Source organism: Daphnia carinata, chromosome 6 (genome assembly GCF_022539665.2).
Source record: "Daphnia carinata strain CSIRO-1 chromosome 6, CSIRO_AGI_Dcar_HiC_V3, whole genome shotgun sequence".
In the NCBI taxonomy this organism is placed as follows: domain Eukaryota; kingdom Metazoa; phylum Arthropoda; class Branchiopoda; order Diplostraca; family Daphniidae; genus Daphnia; species Daphnia carinata.
This window is the reverse complement of record NC_081336.1, coordinates 5874667-5892633: the sequence shown is the minus strand read 5'-3', so window position 1 is coordinate 5892633 and position 17967 is coordinate 5874667. Positions and strand designations below refer to the sequence as shown.

The 17967-nt window shown below is 42.1% G+C and overlaps 1 long non-coding RNA gene and 2 pseudogenes across 1 annotated transcript; 2 read left to right on the top strand and 1 right to left on the bottom strand.

The window, feature by feature from the left end:
* The first annotated feature begins 1530 nt into the window (after positions 1-1530).
* Positions 1531-3734, top strand: LOC130702487 (uncharacterized; annotated as a pseudogene).
* A 175-nt stretch (positions 3735-3909) lies between these two features.
* On the bottom strand, positions 3910-13476 carry LOC130702405 (NFX1-type zinc finger-containing protein 1-like; annotated as a pseudogene).
* Positions 13477-16860: 3384 nt separating this feature from the next.
* Positions 16861-17160, top strand: LOC130702406 (uncharacterized). Its single transcript, XR_009004304.1, has 3 exons — positions 16861-16889; positions 16943-17037; positions 17127-17160. It is a non-coding gene; the product is annotated as an uncharacterized LOC130702406 (long non-coding RNA).
* Positions 17161-17967: the final 807 nt, after the last annotated feature.

Here is a 17967-nt window from a genome sequence, read left to right as displayed (position 1 = left end):
ATAACTCTTATATCTGTCAACGTACTCACGTTAACAGATTAAAACCTTTGTATGAAACAATGCTTTGGAAGACAGAGCATTGTCCCCCATTTGAGTCGTCTTCTGAGTTTGAGAGTCGATTTCGTAAAACGATTTCTACTCAAACTATTGATTTGTCAGAAAATGTGGATAGGCCTATAGATGAGGTTGGTGATTTGTGTGATGTCCAAGAAATCGTAAACCCTTCTGTAATAAACAACGCACTTCTGGACGAAGATATGAAAATACACACCGGAAAGGAGTTTGAAAACCAGCAATTTCAAGCAACGGAAAATAAACCAAATTCTATGGAATTACCAATGAAGACGGATTGCATTCAACGGAATTCGCAAGATTCTGGAACTTCTCAAGAAAATTGGAAAAAAGATGATCCTCAAACGGTCTCGAACACCGGACGTCCAAAAAGAAATCGCAGGAAGCCTATTCGATACACCGCTGGATTTTAATTTGGATTTCTTCTTCTCTACTTTAATTACGGGCAGAAGGGACTATATAAGCTCGTGACACATAGTGGCAGATATTCAACAGTTTGTGGTTAGTGATCTTGATTACGAAATGAATTCGGACAGCACTGTTGAATTGAACGAGTGGGACGTCGCCCAAACCATCGAAGTAGCGATGACTTCGCAATTGACCATGGGAGAGGAAGAGCCTGCGGAAAAAAGTGCAAGCTCGAAGACGGTGAAGTCGAAAGCACCGACGAAGAAGAAGAAATTAAGAGGGAGAAGGAGGTAGAGGAGTTTCTGTATCCAGCAGTGACTGAAGAACAACGAAAGCAGAGAGATGAAGCTGACAAGTATTGTGATGACATGTTGGAATCCTACCGAAGCCCAGAAGCCCATTCTGAGGATTCAGAAGACGAACACAACTGGCGTAAGGAAAAGAGGCGTTTCAACAGGGAAATGCGGAAGCGGACCAGGGATTTGGCGGACGAACTTCAACTTCATATCCGTCAGGAAAATTGGAGAAAAGCAGTTGAGAAATTGAAAAGAATTTTGGATCTTGACCCTGAAAATAGGAGCCCACCTCTCTACGGATGGTTTCCCGAGGATTGGAATCCTCACTACCGTTGCAGATTCTGCAAGAACAATTAAAGAAGAAAGACGGATGAAGATTTTTGTTTTTTTTTCAACAAGTTATGCGGATACCTTCAACACAAAGGAAAAAAGGTAAGGCATATTTAAAGTTAATATAACAGTTGAATTGATAAAAATTATTTACGTCATAGCGGCTCATTTCCATGTGGCGTCGGTGGTACTGCGTCCTAAATGCCCGCCTACTTTTATTTTATCGCTCCGAAGCCGATTATTTAAAGTTGGGCAAATTCCACGAGCGTCTCGATTTAGGACTGGTCTACGATGTTTTACCAGCACTCGGCGTCGGGAATGGAATTCAAATCTCTACCCACACTGGACCTCACTGGCTGGTAGAGAGTTCCTTAATCGCTACGTTAATGTTTTAGTTCAAACATATTTTTTTTTTCAAATTTAAATGCAGAGAACCACAGATGAAAAATCGTGCGAACTTTGGTTACAAGCGTCGATCGTATTGCGACGATAAGGATCAACTTTCAAGAAATCAAAAACGGGATCTTCCGGCCCTCTCGTGAATGTTCATTCTCCCGTTTCGAATCGAAATCGTATAGCTAAATCAACGATGAGCGACGTTTTGCTTACAACAGAAGAGCGTGAAACGACTGACAAGAAAATGGGAAGCCCATTTTCAAAATTTTCGCTCGGTTTCATACCCGGCCACGGGAAAAAATACAGCACGTATGACAGCAATCGGTCATCTTTCCGCGTTGAACTATCGCCAAATGAAGAATGGACGGGAAAGATAAAACAGAAGATGACAAAAAAATCAGCGAAACTCCTAAACTTAGAAAGAAAAACGTAAAACAAGTTCGACCACTGAGCGAGAGCGTTTCGAATTTCTTGCTGCTAAACAGCCAAAGCTCTGAAAATGTGGCGAAAACCAAGATCGAACCAGTTAAAACAGTTAACAAAAAGAAGGGTTTACCAACCATTCCCAGACTGCCCACCAGTTTCGGCGTAGGGAAGCTTTTATCTCACTTGCAAACGCCTAATTCGGGCAGCAGTTCTAGAAGACATAGCAAAAGCATGAACAGTCTTGTGGATGCCTGCAATGCTGTTGAGTATAAACAACAGAAATCAGTTTCCCAATCAAATGTCGACGTTAACGAGGACGCAACTTTGTTCCCTAAAAAGGACGATATTCTATCAAAACGGGCCTCGGACACGATTAGGGTCGACTGTGAGAACATCGTCGACGATGTGGTAGATAAAAAAGACATTGTTCCGGATGAAATCGACTGCAAAAAAGAACCAGAAGGAAATCAACAGGTGGACAACGTTATTGTAGCTTCCAGTGAACAACAGGGTGCAGCTTGTGCTGACGACAACGAAGATCCCGAATCGCTAGATGATAAAAAGAAAGGCGGTAAAAAGACGAAGGATATTACCCGTCGGAAATCCGGATTAGCAATGCTGAAACAGTTCTTTATGTCCGCCAAAATCAGTATGAAACGCAAGGGGGAATCCGTGGACAAGGATAAGCTCTGCGTTAACGAACGCAGTCGCAAAAGTAGCAACGAAAGTGCGGTGGCATCGGAGAAAAGTTCAGCTCGAACGTCGCTGATTCTCGAATCATACCAGCAACATCTCACGGTACAGAACGATGTGATTAATGAAGAACAGAAGCGCCAAGAGCATCAGTCGAAAGAGGAGATGCATAAAGAAGAGCAGTTGGTGGAACTCACCGAACGTGAAGTGGCCGAAGTGCCCGTAATTTCAGTCCTCCAACGGCACGAATCTCGAAAATTAGAAGGTGAAAAATCTGTCCAGGAAGAAGCTTTCGTTTCCGAAAACGCATATACTTACGAAGCTACAGTAATTGAAATTGTGGAACCCCAATCACCTGGCCTCGTTCAGCCGGAATACTTCGATCCAACACCCGCTGATCCATGCCAAGACATCATTACGGTTCCAGTCCAATCATCTCGAAACTCTTCCGAGTTGACACTATCCCTTGAAAATGAGAAACCTGCCAGGAAGAAGTCGGTTATCTCTTGCGGGAATGTTAGCAAAGAGGATCTAGAGTTGGAGGAACTCAAACCATTCTTACCTTTAAAAACTAAAGTGAAATGCCCGTCGCCTGGGTACGACATACCTCGCAGCAGCCCCATCTCTGTGCCCTGTTTCGAAGAAATCGAACGCGCAGTAAATCCGGAGGACGTGATTGAATATTCTTGTGTTGCTGCTGACGACGATCCAAGGCAGTCGAGGAGCCGGAGGAACTAGAACCTTTCAAGAAGGCTGACGAGTTGAAACCGGAGGCACCAGAACCTTCCAAGAAGGCTGACGAGTTGAAACCGGAGGAATCAGAACCTTCCATGAAGGCTGACGAGTCGAAACCGGATGTAGTGGCTGAAGATTGCAATGCATCGCAGACCAGTCGTAAAAGCGTCCGCAAACTAACTCCATTGATCCAGATATTCGATCAAGGTTCAAATCCGAAGGCGCCGGACGCTACGTCATTGAGGCATTCCTTCAGTAAGACGAAAGCTTTCGAAAAAAGAATTAGTTTTGCTCAGGCGGAAACTGAAACAGTCCAAGAAGAGGTGGTACAAATTCTTCCATCCGATCCATTGGAATAAAACATTTTCTGGACAGATGTTTTCGCTTTAGCATTCACCACGCCATTCCTACTTGTTTTTTGTTTTTCCAAGTCATGCTCTCGTTTCATTTCTAACAAAAAACTGAATTAATAAACTCGTAATTAATTTGAAATGACAGTGAAAGTGTCCTTTGAAACCCAATATGTTGGATGTTAAACAGAATCACTCCAAGTAACGGTGGCCACGACAAATCCAATTCTGTAGAACTTTTGTTTTAGTGAGGAGTGAGTTTTAAATTGAAAGTGCGAAGACATTCGATTGTCATCAAGATGTGCAATAACAAAAGAAAATATTCGATCTAGCTGTCTTTACATCTATGTTATTTCATTTTTCATCGCGCAATACATTTGTTCCTGTTTTAAAACAACTTTTCTAAGTTAACGAATCACAACACTAGATTAACTAAGTGGTAGCAAAGCAAGGTTTTTTTTAGAAAGCTTTTCGTTACAGGAGATAGCAGTGAACTAGGAAGACATCAGCGAATTTTTACTGATAATTTTTTAAAAAGGATGGAAGTGCAAAAATAACTACGGGAGTTGCATTTTTTATTGCAACTGCCGAAGTTCAAATCGATTAGTTTTAAGATAACGAAGAAAAAATAATTTGGTAGTTTCAACAACCAAAGTGTTTTGTAAAAAAAAAAAAGCAGTTGCTATCCCCCATTACTTGCGTTCTAAATTTAAACCCATGCTTAGAACATGCAATTGTTTCCAAATTAAGAAGTTTAAACGAAAAGAAAAAAGGGATAAAAAAAGGGAGGCAAATAAGAAAATGAATTCATGCTTACAATGGATAAGCGGGGCGAGTGGCATTATCCATCTCCGCAGCAAAACTATTACCGTCGCGCAATCGGTGACCCCGTCCTCCTATAACAGCGTTACATTCGTTGCATCTGCTTTCCTCCATAGCTCCTCCACACTCTCCGATGGCATAAATATGGCCGTTGGGACATTTAAACCAATGTCCTTGTGACATTCCCATCGCCGAAACAATTTCTCTGCGCTCCTTGTCGCTAATTCCAAGACCAGTTTTCAGTTTGGCTCCCAATTTTTTCAAAGCAGACTCTATCTCAATTTTTCCGCCATCTTCCAGCACTCGAACGTTGTTCATTAGAAATTTTTGTATGACTTGGTTTTCGGATGATGTTACCCCAACGGTTGGAAAGAGTGTAGAGCTTTTCAGAACAAAATAAGCTTGAACATATTCCAATCGCTCCAATTCACGTTCGACAGTTCGATGTTCTTCTACGGAAATCCGGAATCTCTCAAACAGAGAAAGTAGCAATTTCTGAATGAGAGCGTGCAATTCATCACGTAATTCCGGGGCCATGTATATCGACTGGGTTGTCGTTGGCGCAGGAGTAGACACTAATGGTCTACGGGAGTCGTGCGGGTTATTAACCTTCACAACCATTTTTGCCATCATTTCCAGCACTCTCTCGATAACACTCAGATTGACTTCGATTCGAAAACGTATGTCGGACCCAATCGACGGCTTGACTTTCTTTCCGTTGCCTTTCATCTTTGGTCTTAACTGTGCCCAAATATCCCAGAAACTTTCATAAACAAACATGACGATCGGACTGTTAAGCGGCTGGCACTTTTTGAGAAGACTTCGGCAATTCTCCATTAGGGCGGCAGCCCTTTCGAAGAACAAATGGGGGTTGCCTTTCAACAGCACAATTTTCTTTTTCGCTTTTGATATATCTTCGAATGTGCTTTTGATTATGTCGCCGTAGCGCATGCAGATTCGAATAGTCGTTTTACAACGCGGACAGCGCTTCGGCTGGATTTGGCCGTCTCCGTCGGTTGCCATCCAGTGATCCATTCCATCTACTTCGATGCAATGTTTGCATTCCGGCAAGAAAATAAATCTAAATGGAATACAAGCAATCAATATGAAATCGGCTTGGAACACATCGGTACTGAGATATAATTTACCTTGCATCGTCGTTTTCTTCATTACCAAGTAAAATGAAATCTGTCAGTTGATCTTTATCGCAAACGCGGCACAGCCGAGGACAAATTTCACCGCATAATCCTATGCAGGAATGACCGCACGGCAACGTCTTATTGCAAGGTTCATCACATCTAGTGCGATCACACTGCTCCCCACATTTCTTTCCACACGTTTGATGCTGACACTTCCATTCGCATGGCTCCTACAATTAAGGGTAATGTTGCAAAAACATCCATCATAGAACCGAGAAAAAAAGAACACCATGAATACCTGACATGCGCTACAAGGTTCGCTATACATATGTCGACATCTGCTATGCCAGCATGAATATTCACATATCTTTCTACACGGTGGGCAAGTAAGACTGCAGTTGACGTCACAGATGTGTCCGCAGACGAGAGAACGGCCGCACTTGTCATCATACGCGCGATGAACTCTTCCATTGAAACATCCGCCACAAGTGCCCTTACAGCGATGCATCCAACCAAGCGTGGCATTACACGGTTTCGAGCAGGTTCTCAGATGCGACTGCATTTGGATTTCGGTCGGGATTCCGTCAACTAAAAGCAACAAATCGAATGCTGAATAAGCACGTAGAAGCAACACAACGGAGTTTACCTGCATGAAAGCTTTTGCAATCCAAAGTGACGTAGTGACCGCATATATTCAATCGCGAGGTTGTTACCGGTTCGTTGCAGTCGGCTTGATTGCACGGTTCGCAACATTTTTTCTTGCATGCATGACCGCAAGGCAACGTCAAATTACACATTTCTTTGCAAAGAAGCCGAGTTGGTACAGTGGAACATTCTAATTGCGCTTCATGTCCGCATTCCGGGATAACCTTTGTCATCATTTTCCTGTGCGATTTATTTACAAAAGAACATTACTTGAGTTTGAAACCTTAATGCTACATTCAACTTACGGGCAAAATATATCTTCGTCGTTGCGATAACACTCGGTAAAAATTGAATGCCCACACGGCAAAGTTCGTTTCCATTTCTCGTTGCAAGGGGCACAGTCCTCAAAGCACTTCTTGCCGCACTTACGATTCATTTTGCAGCCTTGTTTCGTCTTCCCGCATTGTTTCTTACATTGGTATTCCTGGTGGTCTGGATCCTTACGAGTGTGGCATCTCAAGGTGCAACTATGACCACATTCGAGCTGTACGTTGCAAGGGAGGGGACAAACCACTTGATACGGGTCTTTCCCGCAATGAAGGGCCACACGATGCCCACACACAGGTAACGGACATTCTTCTTTTAGGATACGACATCTAACCATCATAGGATCCACATAACACTCCACAACCGCCGAATGACCGCATTTAAGCTGCCTTACCATTCTGACCGAACAGCATCCGCACGGTTCAAAGCAGCGCTTCTTGCATGGGTGGCCATCCATACACAATGTTTTTTTCACACGGCTTCTTACATTTATAGCCATCAGTCGATTTGCTGCATTCAATTTCAATTGCGTGTTCACACTCTGTCAGAGTTTTCATGACTCTTACGTTGCAATTGACGTTTCCTAAAGGCTCGCTACATTCTACTTCCCCCTGAAATTCGAAAGGAACACATGTGACAACCAAAAAACAATACCATAAACAGATGTTTCACCTCGTGGCCGCATGGAAAAGTTTTCGTCATTTTGACGTGACATTTGCCGCAATCTTCGAAGCACATCTTCGTACATGGGTGATGATCAGAACATTGACGTTGACAAGGCTCTTGACACTTCACGTTTTCATGGGAGCTCCTTTTGTGGCAAGAAAGAGGGCATATATGGCCACAATCGAGAGTCATTCCACAAGGTTCGGGACATACAGCTTCGGAAACAGACGCTCCACACAATAAATCAACTCCATGGCCACAAGCTGGTAGAATCTACAAACGTTTCCATTATTGCAGAATAGATGATCTATCAGCAATCGATTAATACAACTTACCTTCCAAACAGGTGTCTGGCAAAATTCTTTGGCTGGGTCTTTATGGCACAATACGATTTGTTCATGTGTGCAGGGAAGTTTTTTTGTCACTCGCACCACACAAGGATTGCAATCTGCGAAACATTTCTTTGGGCATGGATGTCCGACAGGGCAAAAACGGGTGCAGTTTTCTTTGCACTTGAACTGGGTGTGACCCCGATTATTAACATGACAAATCCTGGGACAAACATGTCCACAGCCCATAGTTACAGCACAATTCTCCATGCATCCACCTGCTGGTGGAAAATCTGCCACTTTACGCGCCTAAAAAAAAAAAATTTAGCAATACAAATTTAGACGGAATCAGTGTGTAACTTACTTTTGTTATAACGTCGTGAATGCCGCATTGCAAATCGAAGTCCGGTCCTAGTTGCCCATCTGTTTCAAGCATTTTGCTAATACCATTCCACAATTTGCTCTTCCCTTGCAAATTTTGCATATTGCCAATCATATAGAATCCCTGTTTAGCCCTTGACAGTGCCACACAAATTCGATTCTCGATGCGAATAAATCCTATGTTTTCATCCTCATTGCTCCTCACAAGGGAAAGGATGATGATGTCATTCTCTTCACCTTGGAAGTTATCCACTACAGAAATGCGAACAGACTGAGCAGCTGGTTGTTCTCGGCGTATCTTGAAAAAATGAAGAAGTTGGCCGGAATACGGAGTGAGGATTGTAATTTGCTTGGGCGCATATCCCTGCATAATGAGATGTCGAGCCAGAGCCAGGGAAAGCTGCGCTTCATACGTATTCAAATGACTTTTGCCTTCATGATCTCCTATTTCTTGCTCGGAATGTGTCAGGAAAAAAATATTTGACGCCAAGCCTCGTATAGCGGGATAATTCAAAACTGAAGAATGATTTTCCAACGTCGGGTAAATAGCAGGGACAATTAAACGAGCTATTTCGGGACGCATACGATGTTGAACGCCCAAAATGCAAGGCTCCATCCCATTCTTGATCAGCCTTTCAAACAGCGAAACGTCTAGAAAGAAATCTTTGGCTAGACGATGGACCGTGACCGGCGGTCTCAGTTGCTGATGGTCTCCTGTGAATTGTGGAAAAATAAGTCCGTGATGAATACACAATGCAACCTGACTCAATATACGCGTTTTACCAATGAGAACTAATTGCTGACAAGACGATGACAATGCGCAAACTACATGGGCTTCCAAAACTTCCGCTGCTTCTTCGACAACAACTGGAGAGAAAAATAAGATCATGCGGGGATGTGAATGGATTGATACACGAATAAGCCGTTTAACCTATTTTTGGTTTGAGATGGTTTAGGAGAGCCCTCTGTTTAGCTGCTCCTGTTGTAGTCAATCCTACAATATTTGCGTTTTGGCAGATCTCAGCCGATTCCAGAGTTCGAACGTCTTTTAATCGTGTTGCATGTTTCACATAGCTGTCTTCAAGTTTGGTAATTCGCTTGTCTTGAATGTCCAGAGCTTTGACTTTCCAGGAACTGTACATCATCCAACGAATATGCAACGGGATTCGCATTATATCGTTCGTGTACCACTCATCGAGTTGCTTCTCTTTTAGCGTAGAAACCGTCTGAAGCACCTGGCGCAGAAGTAAAATTCTGTTCTGCAATTCTCGAATATGAAATTCATACCAAGCTACATCTTCTCCTTCCGCAGTTTCCAAAGATTTTCTGTACTCCTTAATCAATGTTTCGTCTTCACTGAACTTGTAGCTGAACTTCACAAACACTTTTTTAAGGGCATCATCTTCTGGCTCAGAATGTCTATGGACTGCCTGCGCTTTTACAGACGCCAAGTGGTCGTCGTCTTCTACTTTACGATTAGCTAGAAGGAGAACAATCGGGAAAAGTTAGAGATTTTGCATTCGTACTTTACGAATTATTATAATTGGTTTACTTTGGATTTCTTCAATGAGTTCCTTATCCCACTGATCGTCTGCTGTTTCCTTTTCCTCCGTTGGTGAAACTACAGGCAAATTCTTTGTAGCATGATGCTTTTCAGAACTATTTTTACTAAAACAGTTGAAAAGCTGTTGAAGGTCTTCGTTCCTGTAAATTCCGAGCCAACATCCCAAAGCGGTCCAATCTCTGTTGCCGGATCTCTCCATTGAATGCTTTAAAGCCTCGAATGCCCTATGCAGAGATTTTGGAATGATTTTCATGTACAGCAGTGAATCTTCGTGAATCAGTCCACGTGAATGCATCACCATCATAACACCGCGGAGGACATCTCGTTCCCTGTCAAGCAAATACCATTATTAGATCAATATATCTTACATATCTCTTTCTTCTAACTGAAAACAAACGAGGTACTTGTCAATCTCGCGTAGTTGGTCATTTATTTCGAAAATCCGTTTTCTTGTATCCCCATGTGGATATCGCCCTGGCTGTTTCTTCCAGGCCATTAACGAAAAAGACTCAAGGGCCGCACATTTGCTTTGACTACCAATGCGCACTATCTTGTGAGTAAATTTGGATATGCCCTCTAAAAACTGGTCTAGAGCATGGTTGGTGTAGCAAATAACCAAAATAGGCGATGATAGTGGACATTGTCCGTTATTCCAGTGCTGTTTGTTTTTTAGTAAAGTTTGGACGATTCTCAGACCTAAATACGTCTTCCCAGTTCCTGGTGGTCCCTGAATCACAGAAATTTTTTGCGTCAACGCTGCGTACAATGCAGTACACTGACTAGGATCCAGTCCCAGCTCATTCGCATTAGGACGCAAGCTTGGTTCGAGAATGGGAACTTCTTGCGCACGGAGTTTGCCTGCTTGCTCATCTGAAAATCGTAAAAACAATAAATAAAATGGTAAACGGCATTGTTTTGAAATAGGGAAATGAATTTTTTCGATTTACTAGAGGAACCATCATCATCATCATCACTAATCTCGGCCACTTGTGAATTGCCTCCTTTACCATCACAGATAACGCACGAGGTTGCCGGTCGTGAGCACGCACGTAGCCACGCAAATACGCACACACGACATGCGCACCCACCACGGCGTACGCATGAACTCACACACCTCAAATCATAGAGAGCCTGTAACGACACCATTAAGTTTAATCGACACCAATATTCAAATTAAACAGACAAATATCTTTTTTATTATTTTGAAGTTATTCTTACATTCTTTGCATTGAGGTAATCAGGGACTACTGGTGAAGTATTTCGGCCGAGTATGTAGTCTTCCAACGGAAAATTAGTAGGACTGATCCGTTGTAAAGCTGTTAGGATGCTTCGGTATGATTCGAAGAACACTGTTGATTCCGCCATGACAAACTTCTGCTTTTTGAGAGCTGCCGATAAAGTACCGCCTTCAAATTTGACTTTTATTTTGCCTTCTTCCAAAAGTTTCGGATTCCGGTCCAAAACCGTGAACAAGTGGAATGACTTAAAATTATCTGAGGACAGACAAAGGAGCGATCCGTAAAGAAATCGTTTGCTGTTCTCCCAGACGATTCTCCTTAATCCGGCGTTAGAGAATTGAATCGTATAACATTCTTCGTGCATATGGTATTCCAGAATTCGAACTTCATAGTAAAGACGAATGTTGTCCGGATTTCGTATCCGTGAATATTTCTTATCCGTCTGGCTTTTGTACGCCAGTAATCCAACGCGTAATGGATTAAAGAAATCCTCGCGTAATAGGCGGAATTGAATGTCCAGATAGGTCGCAATGTTTGGATACTTGCCCTTGACAATATTCGGACGGAGGAAAGGCTCAAAATCCATGCAGACATCCTCCCAATTGGGCATTACATTCAGCGTCCGGAAATCATTGGGCGGGTCCTGTAGAATCAATTCTTCCAGATACTTTTCCCTGCGAGTGCGACGTTCGTCTTTGTTCACTACAACAGGGATGTGTTGACTCCATGCCGTCTACGTAAAACAATCACATTAAGCAAAATAATGCGAGCGAAGTATCTTGTCGTAATTACTTCACCTGTAACTGTTGAATCCCGCCTTCCAGAACATCAAAGGCATCTGTGACATTCAAATTTTGGATCGAAGGCATGGCCTTCAATGAAATGATATCACTAAAGAAATTCTCGCCCAAAGCGTGGCAACTCAAGGCGGGCGTCAAGACCAACATTTCCGTCGTCAGCTGAAAGATAGCGGTGGTCAGGCGTTTCAAACGTTCCTCTTTCGGCGGCAAATTTTTGGCCCGAGACATGGGAATGTTTATGATCATTGAAATTACGTATGCAAATATTTTTTGGGCCGCTAATATGTTCACGACGGTAACGAAACTGTCTCTGAATTGCGAGGCTCCATTTTTCATGCAGAATCCTCCAAAGGCGACTATAATAATTTCCAAATAGTCGACATTGCTCAAATTTTCTTGAAGTTGGAGAGCTAAATCATTTTCGGGATCGCCGAGACAATGTATCACTTCCGATGGTTGTGCATTGTCCCTTGCCAACTTCATGATGTATTCAAAATCCAAAGTTCGATGACTGCCTTGCTTTTGATGTGGCATTGAGTTTGGTACATGAAATCCTCGCCCTCGATATCCTTTTTGGTATTGGTAGACTGTAGGAGATGCCCTTCTCCATGATTCAGTTATTGGCGATTCGCTATTTTTGGGGATTGCACCCAGCGATAAGCGGCCACTGCCCACTTGTTTACGAAGTGTAGTCTCTCCTCGAGGTGCTCGATATGCCATTGCACCACGCCCTCCTCCTCTCGACTGATTTTCCATTTTCTAACCTGGATGAAAATGAAATTAACATATCAATAAATATACCAAGAACTGTTAGTGTAGGGTAAATAGTGTAAAATTTGTATACACAAAGATAAAAGAACGGCGTACATACTAACAAAATATATCACCGCCGACAACTGACCCTTCTCTTTTAACTACGTTCTGCAGAACTAAGTGTTGCTTAACAATGTGCGGACAACAACTTGATAAAGTTAATTTTCAGAAAACCCTACGGATATCATTCAATAACGACAGGCTTCAATGCACTCCTTTTACCTTCGGATGCACGTAGAAGATGAAAATGTAAACGTTCATCAACAATATGAACAAATCAATTATCCTCAGGAACATAGAGGCAGATGAATATCCGAATGAAATTTTGTAAGGTACTGTACAACCAAAAACTACAATTGATAGCGTCTTCCTGAAACTGTTTGACACCCGATGCCACCTTTTATAACAATAAAAAAAAATCACACGTCCATGAAACGATCTTAGCCTTGAGCACTACCTGGTAACTTGAAAAGGTTAAGAAAGGACTGCAAAAACCACACTCGTATAACAAACGCGAGAGAGACGAAATCTAACTGCACACTGTAATAACAGATGGACGATGCCCCAACGCCATGTTATCCCTAAAGGTTTTACGTTGAAACCTTACTTTTTTCTACTACGAATTGTTTGAAGAACAAAACAAAGCCAAGTACGTCTTTATCATGAATTAGTTAGCAATATCCCTTCTACAAATTCCAGCTAATGTTAACGTACGAACAAAAGACTTATAAGTAAAAGTTTAACTGGCTGAATCGTGAACACGACATGAAAAAGTTCGAACACGTGCTATGGCAGAATGTTCTAGCTTCGCAGAATCACGATTATTTGCAAATTCAGTAACAATTAATGCCATTTGGGAATATTACCTTAATGGACTGAAGAATTCGACTTGTGTGATGGATTCAAGTAAACGATCGACAACATATGCTGAAATACACCGATAAGGGTAACTGCTCAATTTTCCAACAACTTATCACCTTCAGCCATCGCTTCCAACTAAACGTTTGGACGATATACACTAACAATCGTCAATGCTGCAACGTTTGAGAAACCCCTGGGGTTCTCTTTCCATTTGTGATGACCTTGTAAGAAAATAAAAGTCGTTAGCAAAAGAAAATGAAAAAAAAAAAAAAAAGAGAAGCAGATTTGTCATTTCAGATATGGGCTCTGATACATTGTCTCGGGTAATGAAACGCGTTAAATTACAGCCTTGTCCATATTAAATAACTCAGCTCAGATATTCAATATGCACATGGTTAGAAACTAGCTAACATCAAGAAACACTGTAAAACGTTCACAATGAAACTAGCATATTTATAATGGAAAAAGAGAAAATGTTTTGTGATCGTGATAATAGTGGTGGGCTTTGCGACGCCATTTTGTTGCAGGCAAATGGAGTCGTTCCGATTTTGTTACCCAGAACAAAAAAGACAGCTGAATAACCGTGTTAGGTCATGTTACCAGATAAATTGTGCCGGTCAGATGAATTTGAAGACTCGTTTGTACAATGCTGAAGAAATATAAATTAGTCTGGACGAAAACTAGGACAACAATTATGGTAACTATTTCGTTGTTAGGAATGTAACCTTCTTGTAAATCAGGCGTAAGTTACACTGCCATGTTGATTACTGTTTGGAAAGATAAGGATGTCGTAAAGCTGCACTTCGCAGAACGACGGCGGTTGAAATCTTCATTAGGGTCATTACAAATAAATGAATTTTATAAAACCATTTTCTTTCTCTTTTGCAGATGTTGATATTCCAAATGCAAAATTCGTAAGTTGGACGTAAATGCTATACGAAGATGCTCGTGATAGAAGTATAAAAACGTAGACTACCCTCCATACAACATTATCTTGGTGTACTTTGTCACAGTTTTCAGAGGTTTGTCTCAAAATTATAAAGCACCATATGTGCCATAAATTTATTGTCGAAACAGTCTCGATTAAAATCTCTTTCCAAGAATAGCCACCAGAGAGGTCGTCATAAATTTTGGAACAACAAAATCTAGAAGCGAACGGTACGTTGACTTTTGGACCCACCAATAACACGAGCTGCAGCAGTCAACAAACACGAGAAGGTCAATATGCCTTTTTTTCCTTACCGTCTCGTCTTGTGTCAGTCTTCCAAGGGTTTCCGTTCCGCAAACTTGACTTCATCCACGAGTCTGGACTTTCATCTTTATCGTTCGCCAGAGTTCGTCAATCGTCTTCGTATTCCAAATCAAGACATCGAGGATGCAAGACACCAATTGTTGCCCTGTTAAAATACCATCCATCTCGGACCGATTACAACTTCTATTTGAAAACCCTTTACATATCCAAGAACTCATCTTCAAAGAAAAATGTCAACCTCTTCGGCAAGCGATTGATTTGATGTACACACTTGATCTACCTGTGCAAAACAACGTTATCCAAAATCAGTACAAAATAGTGAGAATAGAAAGGTTACTCTCCTTGTATCGGTCTGGAGAACTTCATCTTCGTGTGATCAGCACCAGGATTAGACCGATGGTTTTCGCAGTGCCACTTGATGATACCAGCGATTTCTCGCTTATGAGTAGGGATGCCTATGCAACATTATTGCAAGATTGGGAAAGTGCACCTCCAGTAGTGATTGAAGTATTTAATTCGCCGTTCACGTTCGATCACGGATCGAGGTATGCATTCTGGTCTACGATTTGATTGTTCGTGGCTGGGAACTAGTCGGGTGCCTTTCACCACTTATTTCAGATAAAATGGACACACGTCAAATTCCTGACCCGACGATTCGTCTGATGGAGTATTTTAGGAAAAACTCACCTGTAACTTAGTTTTGTTTTCGATTTACGTAAACACACAACCGATAATGATTTTCTCCTTTTAGCTTTGTTTAAAGCAGAATTTAACCGATGTAACAAAGTTCACCACGACGAGAAAACCACTGGAAGGAAACGTCGGCAGAAGAAACTATACAACCTTAAGTGGCCAACTGCCCGTTCAATTCCCAGTCCTTTTAGAATGTCATCCAGCCCGAGAAAACAGATGTTAAACAAGATTTTATCTTTGTTATATTGTTGTATGTGGAATTCTTTGTCAGAAATGTATGGAATCAAATACAGCAGTCACATGGCACTTGTAAAGAATTTCAAGTTTAACTTTGAAATATGAAACTACCTGTTTTATTGTTTGTTCTCCTATTCCAAACATCAATGTGAACGGGTATAGCGCGTTAAGCCACAGACAAGAGGGAAAAAAGGCCAAACCCCTCTATTCATTTTTTGTTTTGTTTTTTGTTTAAATTTTCTATGGTCCTCGTTGGGCCAGTCAGTGCGGCGTCAGGTCACTCGCATTCTGGTGGCCAATGAAGCAGGACTGTGGCGTCATAGTGAGTACTCCATTTTCTGACAAACTAACGCCTTCTGACTTTATCCACAACAAATATCTACTTTATTTTGGAAATTTCCACCTGTGGGGAGTACTTTTGCAATTTTAGTGCAAACATAACAAAGAGTCGATAAGTGCAACTGTTAGTGAAATTTCGTTTATGTAAACGTCATTGCTCTGTAAGTAATGCTATTAAAATTCGTTTACTAACCGAATATCTTGCAAGGGTAAGTTACCTTATATCTATAAAACATTACAGTTATAAATGCCGAATAAGAACAAAGTGAATACATACGCATATAAGAAAATTAGAAAATTCATAGAAAACTTTATTTTTATGCCGAAACGCGTAAGCCGATGCAGCTGTTCAGGAAATTCGAATAGAGTTCAACTTTCTTCAACAACTTTTCAGAAAAGCTGAAACCCTCCGTTTTTTTGTGACTCCCACATAAATACGTCAAATTGTGCTTCTTTTAACGACTCTAAGAAAAACACGACACTTTATAATTGTATCCTTTTTAACGTTAGTTCTCTTCTAACATGTGAAACAGGAGAATGACATCTCCCCCTCCGCTGATCCCAATCCACGGATACAATCACATCCACCATGATGTCGTAAATCCATTCATGAGTAATAGACAATCGGAGTCGCAGGTTGGCACTTCTTACGATCGACAACCTTACAACGTCCAGGAAATCACATTAATCGGTGTACGCGATCAACAGTACGACAAACAGTCCCCTGCACAGAACGAGGACTTTGCAAAACAAATTGAACCGGAGTTTAATCCGTTACAAAGATCGACCCAAGAAGACGCTGAATTTTCTCCCACCTTACTCTGCCATCACTTCCATCTGCCGCAAGTATGAACCGTCTTTCCATTTTAATCATAATTGTTCAACATGTTTTCTGTACTAACGTATTGCTAGGACAACGGTTATCAGGAAAAGAGAGGTTTGAAGGTTCCAAAAATTGTGGCCGATGTTGATTGTTATTGGTACAGAAGGAATCTTAATAACGTTGCCACTATTGGTTGTCTTAACAAGGAAATACAAAGACTGCGGAGAAGTTAAAAAGCGTCGAAGACATTCGAGGTAATTTCAAGAAAGATGTCTTGCTGAACTTACTGAATTTACAAGCTTGCTAGATGTACAAGTTGCTGCTACTCAGTCCAATGCTGTAGAATGGAAGAAACAAAAGGAAAACCCTCGGCAATTCTTCCAATGTAAAACTTGCGTCAAGGTAAAAACTGGCTAAGATTTAATTTAAACTCTATTTAATTAAAAATCATCTTTTGTTTTCGATTCGACAATTTAAAAATGGAAACCTAGAAATACACGACGAAAAAGGGTCTGCAACGGCACGTAGAAAGTAAACACGACAAAAATCAAACGCGTGCGGAGCACCAACGCGGATCCTCCGCCCAATTCGTTTTCGTCGGCAATTTTGCTCGTCGCAGTCTTCTTTTTTTTCACATCCATCGAAGCCTTTTCGAAAGCCACAGCGATCGAATCAGCACTTTTTAAACCGTCGCGTGAACGTGTGTGCTGAAAAGAAGAAAACCGTCTCGAACACATTCGTTTATGATCCTTCCGCAGGTCTCACCTACGGAAACCTTGTTACGACTTTTACTTCCTCTAAAGGACCTTGTTACGACTTTTACTTCCTCTAAAGGATTGACGTAATCGACGCGGGCTAGTGACCCGCGCCTACTAGGGATTCCTGGTTCATGGGGATCATTGCAGTCCCCAATCCCAACCACGAAGGAGGTTCAGCGGTTACCCGGTCCTTTCGGACAGGGAGAGTGAAACACGCTGATTCCTTCAGTGTAGCGCGCGTGCGGCCCAGGACATCTAAGGGCATCACAGACCTGTTATTGCTCACTGTCACGCGGCTGGACGCCGCTTGTCCCTCTAAGAAGACTTGTGACGGACGCGAGAGCAGGAGAATCGCCGGGGATGACGACGACCGAAACCGCCGAGACCGAGCCCCCGCAAAACCCCCCCCCCCCCCCCCCCCACTACGCAGCCCGACTGAAAGAAAAAGAAGAAGCCGACGCGAACGCCAACTCCTCCCAATCCCTCCAACCGAATCCACGCAGCAGAAAGAAGCCCGCTAAAGAACCCGGCCCCTTCCACCCAAACCGCCGCCACCTGATCCCGACGCCTCCGT